Below are 13,370 nucleotides of genomic sequence, written 5' to 3' on the forward strand. Positions count from 1 at the left end.
GCCCCGTCTAAAAAAAAAAAAAAAAAACAGCAGTGGTTCCTGTCGCTGGGCTCCATGGCTGTCCATCTGGGAGGCAGCCTGCATACACTTCTAAATGAGAAAGTTGGGTCTGATCGTCCAGCCATGACAAAAATAGATTACTCTGGGGAAAAAGAGAGGGGAGAGACCAACAGAATGAGTGTGTATTTGTGTGTGTGTGTGTGTGTGTGTGTGCGTGCGTGCGTGCGTGTGTGTGTGTGTGTGCGCGCGCGCGCGTGTGTGTGTGTGTGTGTGTGTGTGTGTGTGTGTGTGTGTGTGTGTGTGTGTGTGTGTGTGTGTGTGTGTGTGTGTGTGTGTGTTATTGGATCGATTGACATAAGGTAGACAGTCGACTTGTAGAATGTGTCTTGTTTGAAGAGCTGCAAAAAAGGTAAAACAAACGTCAACATACAGTAAGTGTGCAGCTATAAAAATTCTCAACAAATCAGATTTTGAGCTGCGGGTTTGAGAAACATTCATCAAGAAATATCAAGCTCCTCACTAGAGAAAAAAATTAAAATAAATTAAATGTCAATTGTCCCACAGCATTGGTATTAAATTAGAAAGCAAAAAAGTATTTTGGTTTCATGACTTTCCCCTAAAATACAAGGGATCTATATAATATAATAATAATTAAAAAAATTATTACAAGAGCAACCTCTGAACCTCAACCATCTTTTCTGACCAGCATCTCTTTGAAGCCCCTTCTTCTTCTTGGGAGAGTTAAAGTGCACAAATAGAGATCAGGGCAAGCAGTAAAAAGAAATATAGGCTACTTGTCTTTTCTCTTTTTCTTTTTTTACAGTGGAGTTTGCTGCATTAACTTTTAAAGCCATTAACTATTTTGGCCTCATGGCATTAAAATGGAAAGCAACAGAGAGTACAAGACCAAATGGTTGGTCAATAGCTCTTAGGTTGGAAATCAGGTAAAGGTGTAAATGTCTGAATCTTAAAAACCCACTTCATGTTTTACTGATAAGTGCACAGCATTCCACAGGAGCTTGTGCGATAACGCTGATGTACGTCAGAGACGTGGCCAGCTAAAAAAACACAAGGTATACAGAATTCCATTTACAAGGACCAGCGACACAGTCTCGCATACATCTGAAAACATTGCTTTTAATAAATGTGCCAGGGTTACTATGGAAACAAAAGCTGTCCATTAAAGAAAGAGCCCATTGTGTCTGGGGGGGAAAATACAGCTGTTTTTGCTGCTTGAACATCTAGGACACAAAACAGTTGAAAATAACCCGGGCATTATGCAATTTCCCTGGAAAACTTATGAAAGGCATCTGATTATATATTTTTATGATATCAAAATACCGTGCAAAACCACATTTTTTAATTTCCTGACAACGAGTCTGCACTGCACTTGAGTAAGGTGTTGTGGATGACACCCAGGGTGTTTCTATGCCCTGGCCACAATGCTAGCATGTTGCTACATGTTTGTTTACTAGGGATGTGTCCTATGTTGACCTTAATAACAATAATGACTTAAACACAATATCAATGACAATACTAATTTGATTTCTGATATAAAAAACATAAACAAAATTGTGCCAAGTATAAAGGGATATATTATGAATGTATCTAAAATTACACAATGGTTAGTGTGTGAAGCTAATGACTAAAGTGTGAAGTTCATGAAGGAAAATACACATGTTGTGGTTACAAGTTAAATCGGATGGTCACTTTGTAAGTATACTATGCATACTATGAAATTAATGATGCCTAGTACAAATTAAATTCATTTCATTTCACATTTATTTGTATAGTGCTTTTCACAATACATATCGTTTCAAAGTAGCTTTACAGAAAATGCATGAGTCCACAATAACATTTAGAGTGATCTGTTATGAGAGGCGTGTATTTCAGAAATGTACATAAAAAATCATGCAATGTAATAATTGAAATACATATTGTTATATATATATATATATATATATATATATATATATACAAGTGGTGGTCAAAATTGATGGCACCCCTGATAAATATGATAAAAAATGGCTGTAAAAAATAAATCTGCATTGTTTATCCTTTTGATCTTTCCTTCAAAAAATTCGCAAAAATCTAACCTTTCATTGAAGTAAAATAATTGAAATTGGGGGGTAAATCACATTATGAAATAAATGTTTTTCTCCAAAACACGCTGGCCATAATTGTTGGCACCCCTAGAATTTTTTATGAGAAAAATATCTCTGAAGTATATTATTATTCATTATTTACCATTAATATATACCTTTTTTAGCACACCAGGGTGACTAGGAACATGAAATTGTCCAGCTATGACTTCTTGTTTCACAGGAGTTTAAATATGAGGAAACACAACCCACTAAACATCAGACGTCTATTGGACAGGCAGATCATGTCTATATTTCGTCAGTCGGTCCAAGACCAATTTTTGACCTTTATGCAACGTGCAATCTAAGTCTGCTATTTGGACATCTAACCATGACCCCACCTGGACGTCAATATAATGTTCAATATTTGAACGCCGGAATAGGTAATTTTCTGGATGTTATGTGGACGTCTAAGACAGGTGCAGGAAATTGACATGATCTAGGTTTGCAAAGTTACCTCTAAATGAGGTCTTTTCTACGTCATGTTTGGAAGTCCGATTTTGGTTCCCTGAAGGTGCAGACTGTGACGCCATGAGGACGTCTAAGACAGGTGAAGGAAATTGACATGAACAATGAATGTAGGGAACTGTTTGATTGACTGAGGCATTAATCATTGACATGCTTAGCTTCGTGAATGCATTTTTTAATGTTAAATATTAACATTGTTTTTCAACGTGATTCATGAGTAGCCTAGGTCTAAAGCAGAAGTAGTTTGCACGTCGTGATGACGTCCGGAATTGGTCCGCATATATATATATGAAACAGGAAGTCCCGCCTGCGGTATGGTAGTTCCACAGGAAACACCACAGGAAAAGTGAACGGCAGCAACTTCAAGCAAGAGATAAATCTGAAAAATCCTTGTTTTCAAGGTAGATTCGGTCAACTTAGTGAAGTTTATGTTAAATTATGGATTACTAATTTTAGCTGTTTTAGCGTTATTGTCTTAAACGTCCTTCGGATGAGACGTAAAACCGAGGTCCTGACTCTCTGTGGTCATTAAAAATCCCAGGATGTCTTTCGAAAGAGTAGAGGTGTAACCCCGGCATCCTGGCCAAATTTGCCCAGTGGCCTCTGTCCATCATGGCCTCCTAATCATCCTCATATACTGATTGGCTTCATCACTGTCTCCTCTCCACCAGTAAGCTGGTGTGTGGTGGGCGTTCTGGCGCAATATGGCTGCCGTTGCATCATCCAAGTGGATGCTGCACATTGGTGGTGGTTGAGGAGATTCCCCCCTTCCATGTAAAGCGCTTTGAGTGCCGAGAAAAGCGCTATATAAATGTAATGAATTATTATTATTATTATTATTAAACTAGCCTACCTAAACCTGTTGTGGGGTAGGGAGTGCATCTCCACCAGCTAGCGTTAGCTAAACATTGGCCATAGTTAGCCTACTTTTGAAAACAACTTTCGCATTGCACCGAAGCTTAACAAGTAGCAGCTAACATCATTCATCATAAACCCCCCTGACTGACATGACTGTGTGTATGCAGAATATTATTTGTGTATGTGTTTGTGGCCACAGAACATACTTTCTCCTATTGATTTCTAAATGTAAATTATTTTCCTTTAGACTCTTCTCTAATGCCGTAATGGCATCTTTTAATATGAAGGGGAGGGGGCAAAAAGGCAAGAGGCCTTTCGGAAACACAAAAATATACAGAGCACTACAAGGTAAGGCCAGATAAAAAAAGAATGAGGGACTTGATGTATGACTGCAGAGTGCCTTTGTATGATAGTAATTATGTGTGTTTTTGTACTTGTGCAGATGGAGTTATGAAGTTCGACCAAACTGCTACGGAGGACTCCATTAGAACTTTCACCTCAGAACACCTTAAACACGCACCACAAAGAAGTGTATTTACAAAAATATTTACACATTTTTTTTTATAAAAATGAGTGGGGATTGAATTGATTTATTAAACCTCTGTGCATAACTGAATGCCTATCCCTTTCCAGAGGGTGGAGGGCCTGTTTTCTGTACCAGTTAATTTTCCTGTAGCTTTGTTTGGCTCAGAGGCAGGTTTGAACTGGAAATGGATGGAATAGGCTAGATTGGAATGTGTTTCCAGTTATGTGGTGGTAAGGAAAGCAATCAAATGAAGCTACAGAAAAATGAACTGGAACAGTTGAAATGAGACAAAGGTTATGAACAGTGCAGTATAAAAGCACTGTCTGCACCTCCAGAGGTCCTCTGGACGTTAATACAGGACGTTTGTTTGACGACTAAATAACACGTCATTTGGCGTCACAGTCAGCACCTTTAAGGTACCAAACTTGGAAGTCCTCAATGACCACATTTGGAATATATTTAGCCCAATACAGAGGTCCTCTGGTCGTTAGTACAGGACGATCATTAGACGACAAAAAAAGACGTCGTCTGGCGTTACAGTCTGCACCCATAGGGGACCAAAATGAGACGTCCACAACGACCAAGTTATAATCAACTAAAGATGTTACGAATCTGCCAGGAAGAGGACGTGTGTCTATATTGTCTTAATGGACGGTGAGGAGGATAGTTTGAGTGGCCAAATACTCTCCAAGGATCACAGATGGAGAATTGCAGAGATTAGTTGAGTCTTGGGGGTCAGAAAGCCTAAAAAAAATTATCAAACAACCCCTCCATCCCCACATGTTGTTTGGGAGGGTTTCAAGAAAAATCATCCTCGCTCCTCCAAAAATAAACTCCAGCATATTCAGTTGTCAGACGCGACTGGATCTTCAAAAGGGACTGGATTCTCTGGTCAGATGAAACAAAAAAAAGGGCTTTTTGGCAGCAAACCCAGCAGATGTGTTTGGTGCAAACAGGGATGAAGAGTACCCCATGCCTACGGTTAAATACACTGCTGGATCTTATATGTTGTGGGCCTATTTATTTGCTGGAGGTCCTGGACATCTTGTTCAGATACATGGTATTATGGATTCTAGAAAATACAAACAGATAAAAAATCAAAACCTGACTGCCTCTGCTAGAAATCTTATAATGGGCCGTGGTTGGATCTTCCATCAGGACATCGGTCGAAAACAAACATCAAAATCAACACAAAAATGGTTAACTGAGCACAAAATGAAGCTTCTGCCATGACCGTCCCAGTCCCCTAAACTGAACCATATAGAAAATGAGTGGGATGAACTGAAGAGAAGAAGCACCAACATGAATCTGAAGGATCTGGAGAGATTCTGTATGGAGGAATGGTCTCTGATCTCTTGTCATTTATTCTCCAAACTCATCAGGCATTATAGGAGAAAACTCAGATCTGTTATCTTGGCAAAAGGAGGTTGCAAAAAGTATTTAATAACAGGGTGCCAACAATTATGGCCAGCGTGTTTTGGAGAAAAACATTTATTTTTTTAATGTGATTTACCCCCACTTTCAATTATTTTACTTCAATGAAAGGTTAGATTTTTGTGGATTTTTTTAATGAAAGATCAAAAGGATAAACAATGCAGATTTATTTTTACAGCCATTTTTTATCATATTTATCAGGGGTGGCTGGGGTGCCATCAATTTTGACCACCACTGTATATAAAATAATAATCATTGGTGCATGTTGATTCAGAGTTTGCGTCATCTGAAGTCCTTAGGAGTTGACTCCGTCTCTTCACAGGTATTGGGGAATCTGAAGTCTTCATAAGAGGCTGGATCCAAACTGGAGATGACGTACTCTAGTTACCTCAGGATGGGCATCCGGAGATAAAATAGGAAAGCAAATGGAAAATAATTAGCATAGCTGCTGTTCATAACATTAAGCAAGGATGTTCATGTGCATTTGATCTGATATAACTGTATAATGTTATGAGATGCATTATATGAATGCTTTGCTAAAGAGATGCGTCTTTCATCTAGATTTAATCTGGGAGAGTGAGTCTGAGCCCTGAACTTTATCAGGAAGGCTATTCCAGAGTTTAGGAGCCAGATGCGAAAACGCTCTTCCTTTTTTAGTGGACTTAGATATCCTAGGTACTACCAGAAGCCCAGAGTTTTGTGATCTTAAAGAGTGTGATGGATTGTAGGCCAATAGAAGATCGGTTAAATACACAGGAGCTATACCGTTTAGGGCCTTATAGGTCAGTAGCAATTCTTTAGAATTGATACGGAACTTAGGTAATCAGTTTAGGAATTATTAAATTTGTGTTATATGATCATATTTTCTTGACCTACAGTAGTAAGAACTCTAGCAGCTGCATTTTGGGCTAACTATAGCTTGTTTATTGAGGATGCAGGACAATCACCAATAATGCATTACAGTAATCTATTCTAAAGGTCATGTATGCATAAACTAACTTTTCTGCATCAGAAACAGATAGCGTGTTCCGGAGATTAGCGATATTTCTGAGGTGGATAAAGCTGTTTTTGTAACATAAAATACACATATTAAAATGCAAGTAGCTGTCTAATATAACACCCAGGTCTTTAACTGTAGAGGATGAAGTTACAGTACATCCTTCTAAATGCAAATTGTATTCTAAGATATTCTGTGTACAGATTTTTGGTCCAATAAGTAATTCCTCAGTCTTATCTGAATTTAATAGAAGAAAATTACAGGTCATCCAATATTTTATATATTTAACACTCTCTGTCAACTGAGATAATTTAGAGATTTCATCTGGTCGTGATTAAATTTATAACTGAGAATCATCGGCATAACAGTGGAAACTAATTCCATGTTTTCTTATAATATGACCAGGTGGGAGCATATATGTATATTGAAAATAGCAGAGGGCCTAACACAGATCCTTGTGGCACTCCATAATTTACTGACGTTATATTAGATTTTTTCCTATTTAAATAGACAAAATGGTAATGTCTGATACGACCTAAACCAACTTAATTGCTGTCCCTGTATACCAGTATAATTTTGTAGTCGATCTAAGAGTATTTTATGATCTATAGTGTCAAACGCAGAGATACAGCCTTGGTCCGAAGTTAGAAGTAAGTCATTTGTAATTTTAACAAGCACAGTTTCTGTGCTATGATGGGGCCTGAATCCAGACTGAAGTTTTTTTTTTTTAAATAGAATTATTATTTATTTATTTTTTGCAAGGAGCACAAAGACAAACACAAAGAGCCCTTTAGTTAATTTTGCTATGTCCGACAAGCCGCCCCGCTCTCAGGCCACACCATTTTTTGGTTATTTTCTATGAGTTCCCGGAGATGCTCGGCCTTGGCTGCTTTTAGAGCCTTTTTATAATGGGAAGTGCTGTCTTTCCACGCGATTCTAAAGCCCTTTAAGTAAGTTTGTCTCCATTTGCGCTCTAGATTACGGGTTGCTCTCTTGATAACGTGAGTAATACCGTTGTACCACTAAATTAATGGGTTTAATAACTTTTTTCAAAGTGAAGCGAATTACTTGTAAAGTTTAACTTTCTTCCGCCTGTCTTTTACCAAACAACGTATATATGCATATCTAACTAAGTAGTTGATAAATCACACCTCTCAAAGAGTTTCAGAGGTTTTGCGTAGTGACATAGAGTGTTCATTACTCATCTTTAAATTGACTGCTTTGAGGCATCCAGTAATAAGGAAATATGATCGTTTCCTCCTTCCATTCCCTGAATATCATCTCTAATTACATTTCTGCTCCATGTCTGTGTTAAATGAATGCTCTCTGCCATTGCCTCTTCATTTCTGTTAGCATTCCAGAAAGTTCGAACACACGGGGATAGAGGCTCAGATTACTGCTTTTAGGTGTATGTATAAACAACCACAAAGATTGGTATTCATTTCGCTTTGCCGGTGTTTGCAGAGGAAACAAGCTTTTCTTCCAAATGGCTGCTTTCGAGTACTCTATTGATCACCTCTGAAGATGACTGCTGCATGACAATGTCACAGATTCACAAAAAAATGAGACGAGGAGAGAAAATTAGGCCATTTTGAGCAGTTAGTGTATTTTATATATATATATATATATATATATATATATATATATATATATATATGTGTATATTCGTGATGAAAATGCTGCTCTGCAACGTGGATGAAATCATGTGAAGTACTCTGATTTTGGGTTTTGATAAACAAAAGTTGAATAGATTTCGTTGAGAAACAAATATGTAAATGTTGCCATGAATCAAAAGAGTTTATGAATTTTCAGTCGCTCCTATTGGCACCTGTCTTTTCAACGCATTTTCAGTTTGGGTCATAACAGAGATCAAAGAAAGGACGTAAATGAAGATCTAGGGAGGGATGCTGTTAGATTAGCATCTTCGGTACCAACCTCCTTTGCACAGGTGAAATGCAGTTAATTAAAAATCAGTCTATCTTGGCTCCATTCACAGTGCTTCTGACATCTTCATAAAAAAATAAAAAGAGGATGGAAATGTGACTGCTATACATAAACCCATCCTTGCATGTGTTTAAACCACAGAATAAATGCTATACAAAAAGAAATATGCTCTCTACAATGTACAATAAATAATTAACAGTTTACCAACTAACTGGCAGTATTTTCAGTTTACACTAATGCCTGCTATAGCGCACCTTTTGGCAATGCTGAGAATTCGACGTGCTTTCACTGTTTTATAATTTATTTATGGAAGGAGAACTCAGCAACATGAGAGAGCAGGATCCAAATGCAGATGTTTAATAAACTAAACAATAACAAGAGTAACAGAAACATGGAAAACATGGAAAACAGAACCCTCAAGTAAGCTCACTTACAAAACATAAATAGACAAGATCTGACAAGGAACATGGGAAACACATGAGCTGTATCTGAAGCTGCCTACTTGCATATTATATAGTATGCACAGTACGCCAAAAGAGTAGTGTGTCCAAATTCGTTTATTCGAAAAAAAGATCGATGGTCATGTATCCATGGAGAGGAGTTGTAAATGGCAATGATGCTATGCAACTGATGCTGATGGGACACATGGCAGTGACAACATGACAGGTGTAGTACATCCGAATTTCATTCATACTACCCATATTCATTATATAAAAAACAGCGCAATGTAAGTTTCAAACCAAATAAAATATAAATTAAAACTTTAAAAAACATCAAATCTGAACTTTTCTTTTTCTTTTTTTACATTAGTTTAATACATTAGATAACATGAACTAACAATGAACAATACTTCTAGCATTATTAACCTGTTAAGCTGCAACGCCACTTTTGAAAAATCCCCAGAAATGACATACCCAAACTGAAACAGATACAGTTCATGAACCCTTTGCACTAAAAGCACAAGTATGATCTCATTTGAAAGCTGACACCTGGTAGTTTATTGTAAATGTAGAATTAATTATTGTCATAATGAAAAAAACATTTTTTAAATAGCTTCAAAGTTTTGTAAAGTTATTAGAAATTTATTTTTATTAAACATATTCATGAAAATAAAATTGAAGTGGGCCCTGGAGCAATCTAGAAATGCACTGCAGCTAAAGCCATATGTGTGACCATGTTATATTTAAAATCTGAAAATGATAAGTCTAAAACTCTGTATTTAGTTAAATGTTTTTCAAGATCATGTCAAATTACTTTATTTTGATTAGACTCTAAAAATGCTACTGATGTTTAGTCATCATCTAAGTCATCTATTCAGTCTATTGTCTCTATTGTTTTGTGGTGCAAACGAGCCCCATTCAGTCTCAGTCTCCCCAGTACACATTCACACACCTCTCCAGCCTGGTTATGGATCTAAATATGCATATCTTTTGTCTGCATTATAGTTACTAACGACTGGCTATTCACAGGCTATTCATAGGGTTTCAATCCCTAATTTATTTTATCAAAGTTCTCACTTACATTTGAAACTGTATCAAATGCACTAAAACATTTCAGAAAAGCATTACTATTTAGAAAAAAAACCCATAAAAGAATAACTTCTAGGTGACAGGTGCACCTGAGCTAGCTAGCATGTTAGCTTAGCACACCATCAATACACGACCATTTATGAGATTAAAACTATGTTTGTGCTTCAAACTTATTTTATAACGCAAGTCGATTGTTTTAAATAATCTTCTGTGATCTAATTTGGCTTCAGATAAAAAAAAAATCAGAAAGAAAATATATTATTTATAGTATGCACGATGATAAAGTCTATATCGATTAGCATTACATTATAAATATAATCTATTATTATAAAAATACCTGGCATTGCTTGAAGAACACTCAAATATCAAATATCATTTGCAATCATGTTTATTGTCTTCAAAACGTCTGTATCTGCATATTACAGCGATCTCTGTGTTAGCTTTGTGTGTAGCTGCTATCAGTGACGTCCTTGAAGGTCACATGATTATGGCTCTTCTTCATGTTCCATATATGGAGTATTTTTGTGCATATAGCGCCCTCAGGCTATTGGTATGAATTGAAAACACAGCACATCTCAGTAAGAAGCGCTCATAATGATTACATCGACGCATTTGGGTATAAATTCAATAAATATTATTCCTGTCTATAGAAATATGATGTGAATCTATGAGAATATATCAATATTTCTCCAAGTCTGCACATTTTTGAGCTAAAAGCCCTGAGGGACGTTGTTTTGTGAATCGCTGTCATGACGACAGCACAGAGTTTTTTTTTCTGAATGGACCAGCTGACGCTCATAAATCATATTAAAGGTATCAACGCATTTTTCCATTTCATAACTCCTGACACAAAATAAGACATAACTGTCACTATAAGTTTCTCAGAATACAATAGTTGTCAAATACTGAAACTTGAGTCTTATATCTTTTTAATGATGTATAGTTTGTCAAGGTAAAACATTTAATCTGATAGTAACTTTGAACTAAATAAATAAAAAAACGCTTCAGTGCGCCGACGCACTGGTGAGGGTTAACAGGTTTTAATATCAGTCAATGTTAATTCACTAATATATATATTTAAAAAAGTTGGACATTGCTTATTGTTAGCAAATGCATTTATTAATGTTAACAAATAAAACCTTATTGTAAAAAGTGTTACCGAAATATCTAGTTCAGTCATGGAGCTCTAGATCAGGGGTCAGCATCTATGACACACTGAGGGATAATCACAGAAGTGCACACAGTGTGTGCCTATGAGGAAAGATTTACTCAAAATGTATGCCCGTATGCAAGTTCGAGGGACTTTATTTAAGTTAAATACATATACCTCTTTAGCTATTGTCACGTGCCAGTTATTATCCCTCCATAGGTTGCCAACCGCTGGTCTAGGATGCAGGCTGACAGGTCCTTTACATGTAATCTGCTAGCAATCACATCATTTACATGGAACAAGCTGATTGGCCTCCTCTGAGATTGTTTCAGTGTCTGCTGTAAGCTGGTCCCTCCTCTTGCTTTCAGAGCTCCTCTGAAACCCTCCAGCCTAGATATTCAACGGGATTTATGTATAATCATACATGCTCACATCAGTGACTGTGTATCTACTGGCAATAGCAAGTCTATACTTATAATCCATAGGCTACATTAACATGCTAGAGCTATTCCGAGAGTTGTCATGATTGAAATAAATTAGTTGATGAAAAAAATTACTAAAATATATATTATATTATATTATATTATATATATATATATATTAAACATGTACTTACTATAGTAATAAAGATCTGCACAGTGGGTTGAGATGTAGCCGGTTCTTCCTGAACATAATGAAGAATCAATATTAGAAAAGACAGACGTAAATTTATTAAATTTATACTCCCAATGACAAGCTCAAATTTGACCTCTAGACTTAAAGGGATAGTTCATCTAGAACTGAAAATGTACTCGCCCTCAAGTTGTTCCAAATCTGTTTACTTGAACAAAAAAGAAGATATTTTGAGAATTGAAAATGAAACAATTGATGGGGCCCCATTAACTTCCATAGAATATTTTTCATACTATTTTCATACTATGGAAGTCAATGGGGCCCCGTTGACTGTTTCATTTTTTGGGTGAACTACAAATCCTGCAACATATCGTTTGGCATCCATGTAATGTGCTTCTATAACGGATTTCAGCAATAGCCAACCTCAACACATTGGACAATTTTACTTAAAGGGTTAGTTCACCCAAAAATTACAATTATTTTGTTAATTATTCACCCTCATGTCATTTCACACCTATAAGACCTTTGTTCATCTTCGGAACACAAATGAAGATATTTTTAATGAAATTCTGAGAGCTTTCTGTCCTTCCATTGGGAGCAATGCAACTAACACATTCAAGGCCCAGAGCGATAGGAAAGACATCATTGAAGTAATCCATGTGACTTCAGTGGTTTAAAGGGTAACTAAACCCCTGGTCAGAGCCTGACTCCACCCACTGGCAATATTTGAAAAATGCTAGAAAAGTGGGCAGACCCCAGCGGAGATAGAGGGGAGGAACCGTGAGCGGGGGGGCGTGCACCTGAGACCTGCTGTCAGACTCTCTAAAATGGAGAGTGACTCACAGGGTCGCAAGACAACGTAAAGTACATGCATCTGATGAGTTTTATCGAGTTGATGTCAATAGTGCGCGCTCTCTATAGGCATATTCATATTTTGCCGCTATGTGAAAAAATTCAGTAAAATGCGGCGACGCGTTTGTCGACCCCAGAGGATTAACTTTAGCCTAACCATAAATTGATTAAAATATATATGATCACTCACATCAAGATGCCGCTGCGGTGGTGGAGTCCATGCAGGAGGAGCAGCGTTTGGCACTGCGTCGCTTTTCAGCGCGAGCTGTGTGGAGAAGCCCATTTCCACCTCTATTGCGTTGGAGAAGCAATCACGCGTAAAATGCAGGTTTCACACTCACGGTCTTCCAGGCCAAGTGCATGCAAACACTGGCGCCTAATTTACAAGTCTGCTGGAAAGCTATGCAGTCCAGCAGTGCTGTTGCAACCAGCAACACAACACCTACGTACCCTCCTGACCACTTACAATACAGATAAATCTACGCTAGCTCGTACCAGGGGCGTGGAGAGCTCGTACCAGGGGCGTGGTGAGCTGGAACCTGCTTACGTCACCTGCCACCGCTTACGTCACTTGCCACCGCAAACATCCAATAGGAAAATTCAACTGCAGTAGCCACCGTTCAACCTTAAGAGGGCAGCACTCAGACGTTTTTACACCATATATTGTAAAATTAAAACACTTTATACCCAAATGTCAAAAAAGTGACTCGAATCAATGAACGGCACTAATAAAGCCCCATTCTTACAGATCATTAACTAAAAAAAGTTGGTTTAGGGTTTAGTTACCCTTTAACCAATTTTATAAAGCAATGCAGGTGCTTTGTTTTAGCAAAAAACACAATTTACCACTTTATTTATG

General features: G+C 37.3%; 1 long non-coding RNA gene across 1 annotated transcript; it reads left to right on the forward strand.

Annotated features, from left to right (window-relative positions):
- The first annotated feature begins 2,906 nt into the window (after positions 1 to 2,906).
- Positions 2,907 to 4,019, forward strand: LOC309488366. The gene is made up of 3 exons (XR_014202086.1): positions 2,907 to 3,010; positions 3,715 to 3,815; positions 3,910 to 4,019. It is a non-coding gene; the product is annotated as an uncharacterized lncRNA (long non-coding RNA).
- The last annotated feature ends 9,351 nt before the right edge of the window (positions 4,020 to 13,370 follow it).

Source organism: Leuciscus leuciscus (assembly GCF_965113295.1).
Source record: "Leuciscus leuciscus genome assembly, chromosome: 23".
NCBI lineage: Eukaryota > Metazoa > Chordata > Actinopteri > Cypriniformes > Leuciscidae > Leuciscus > Leuciscus leuciscus.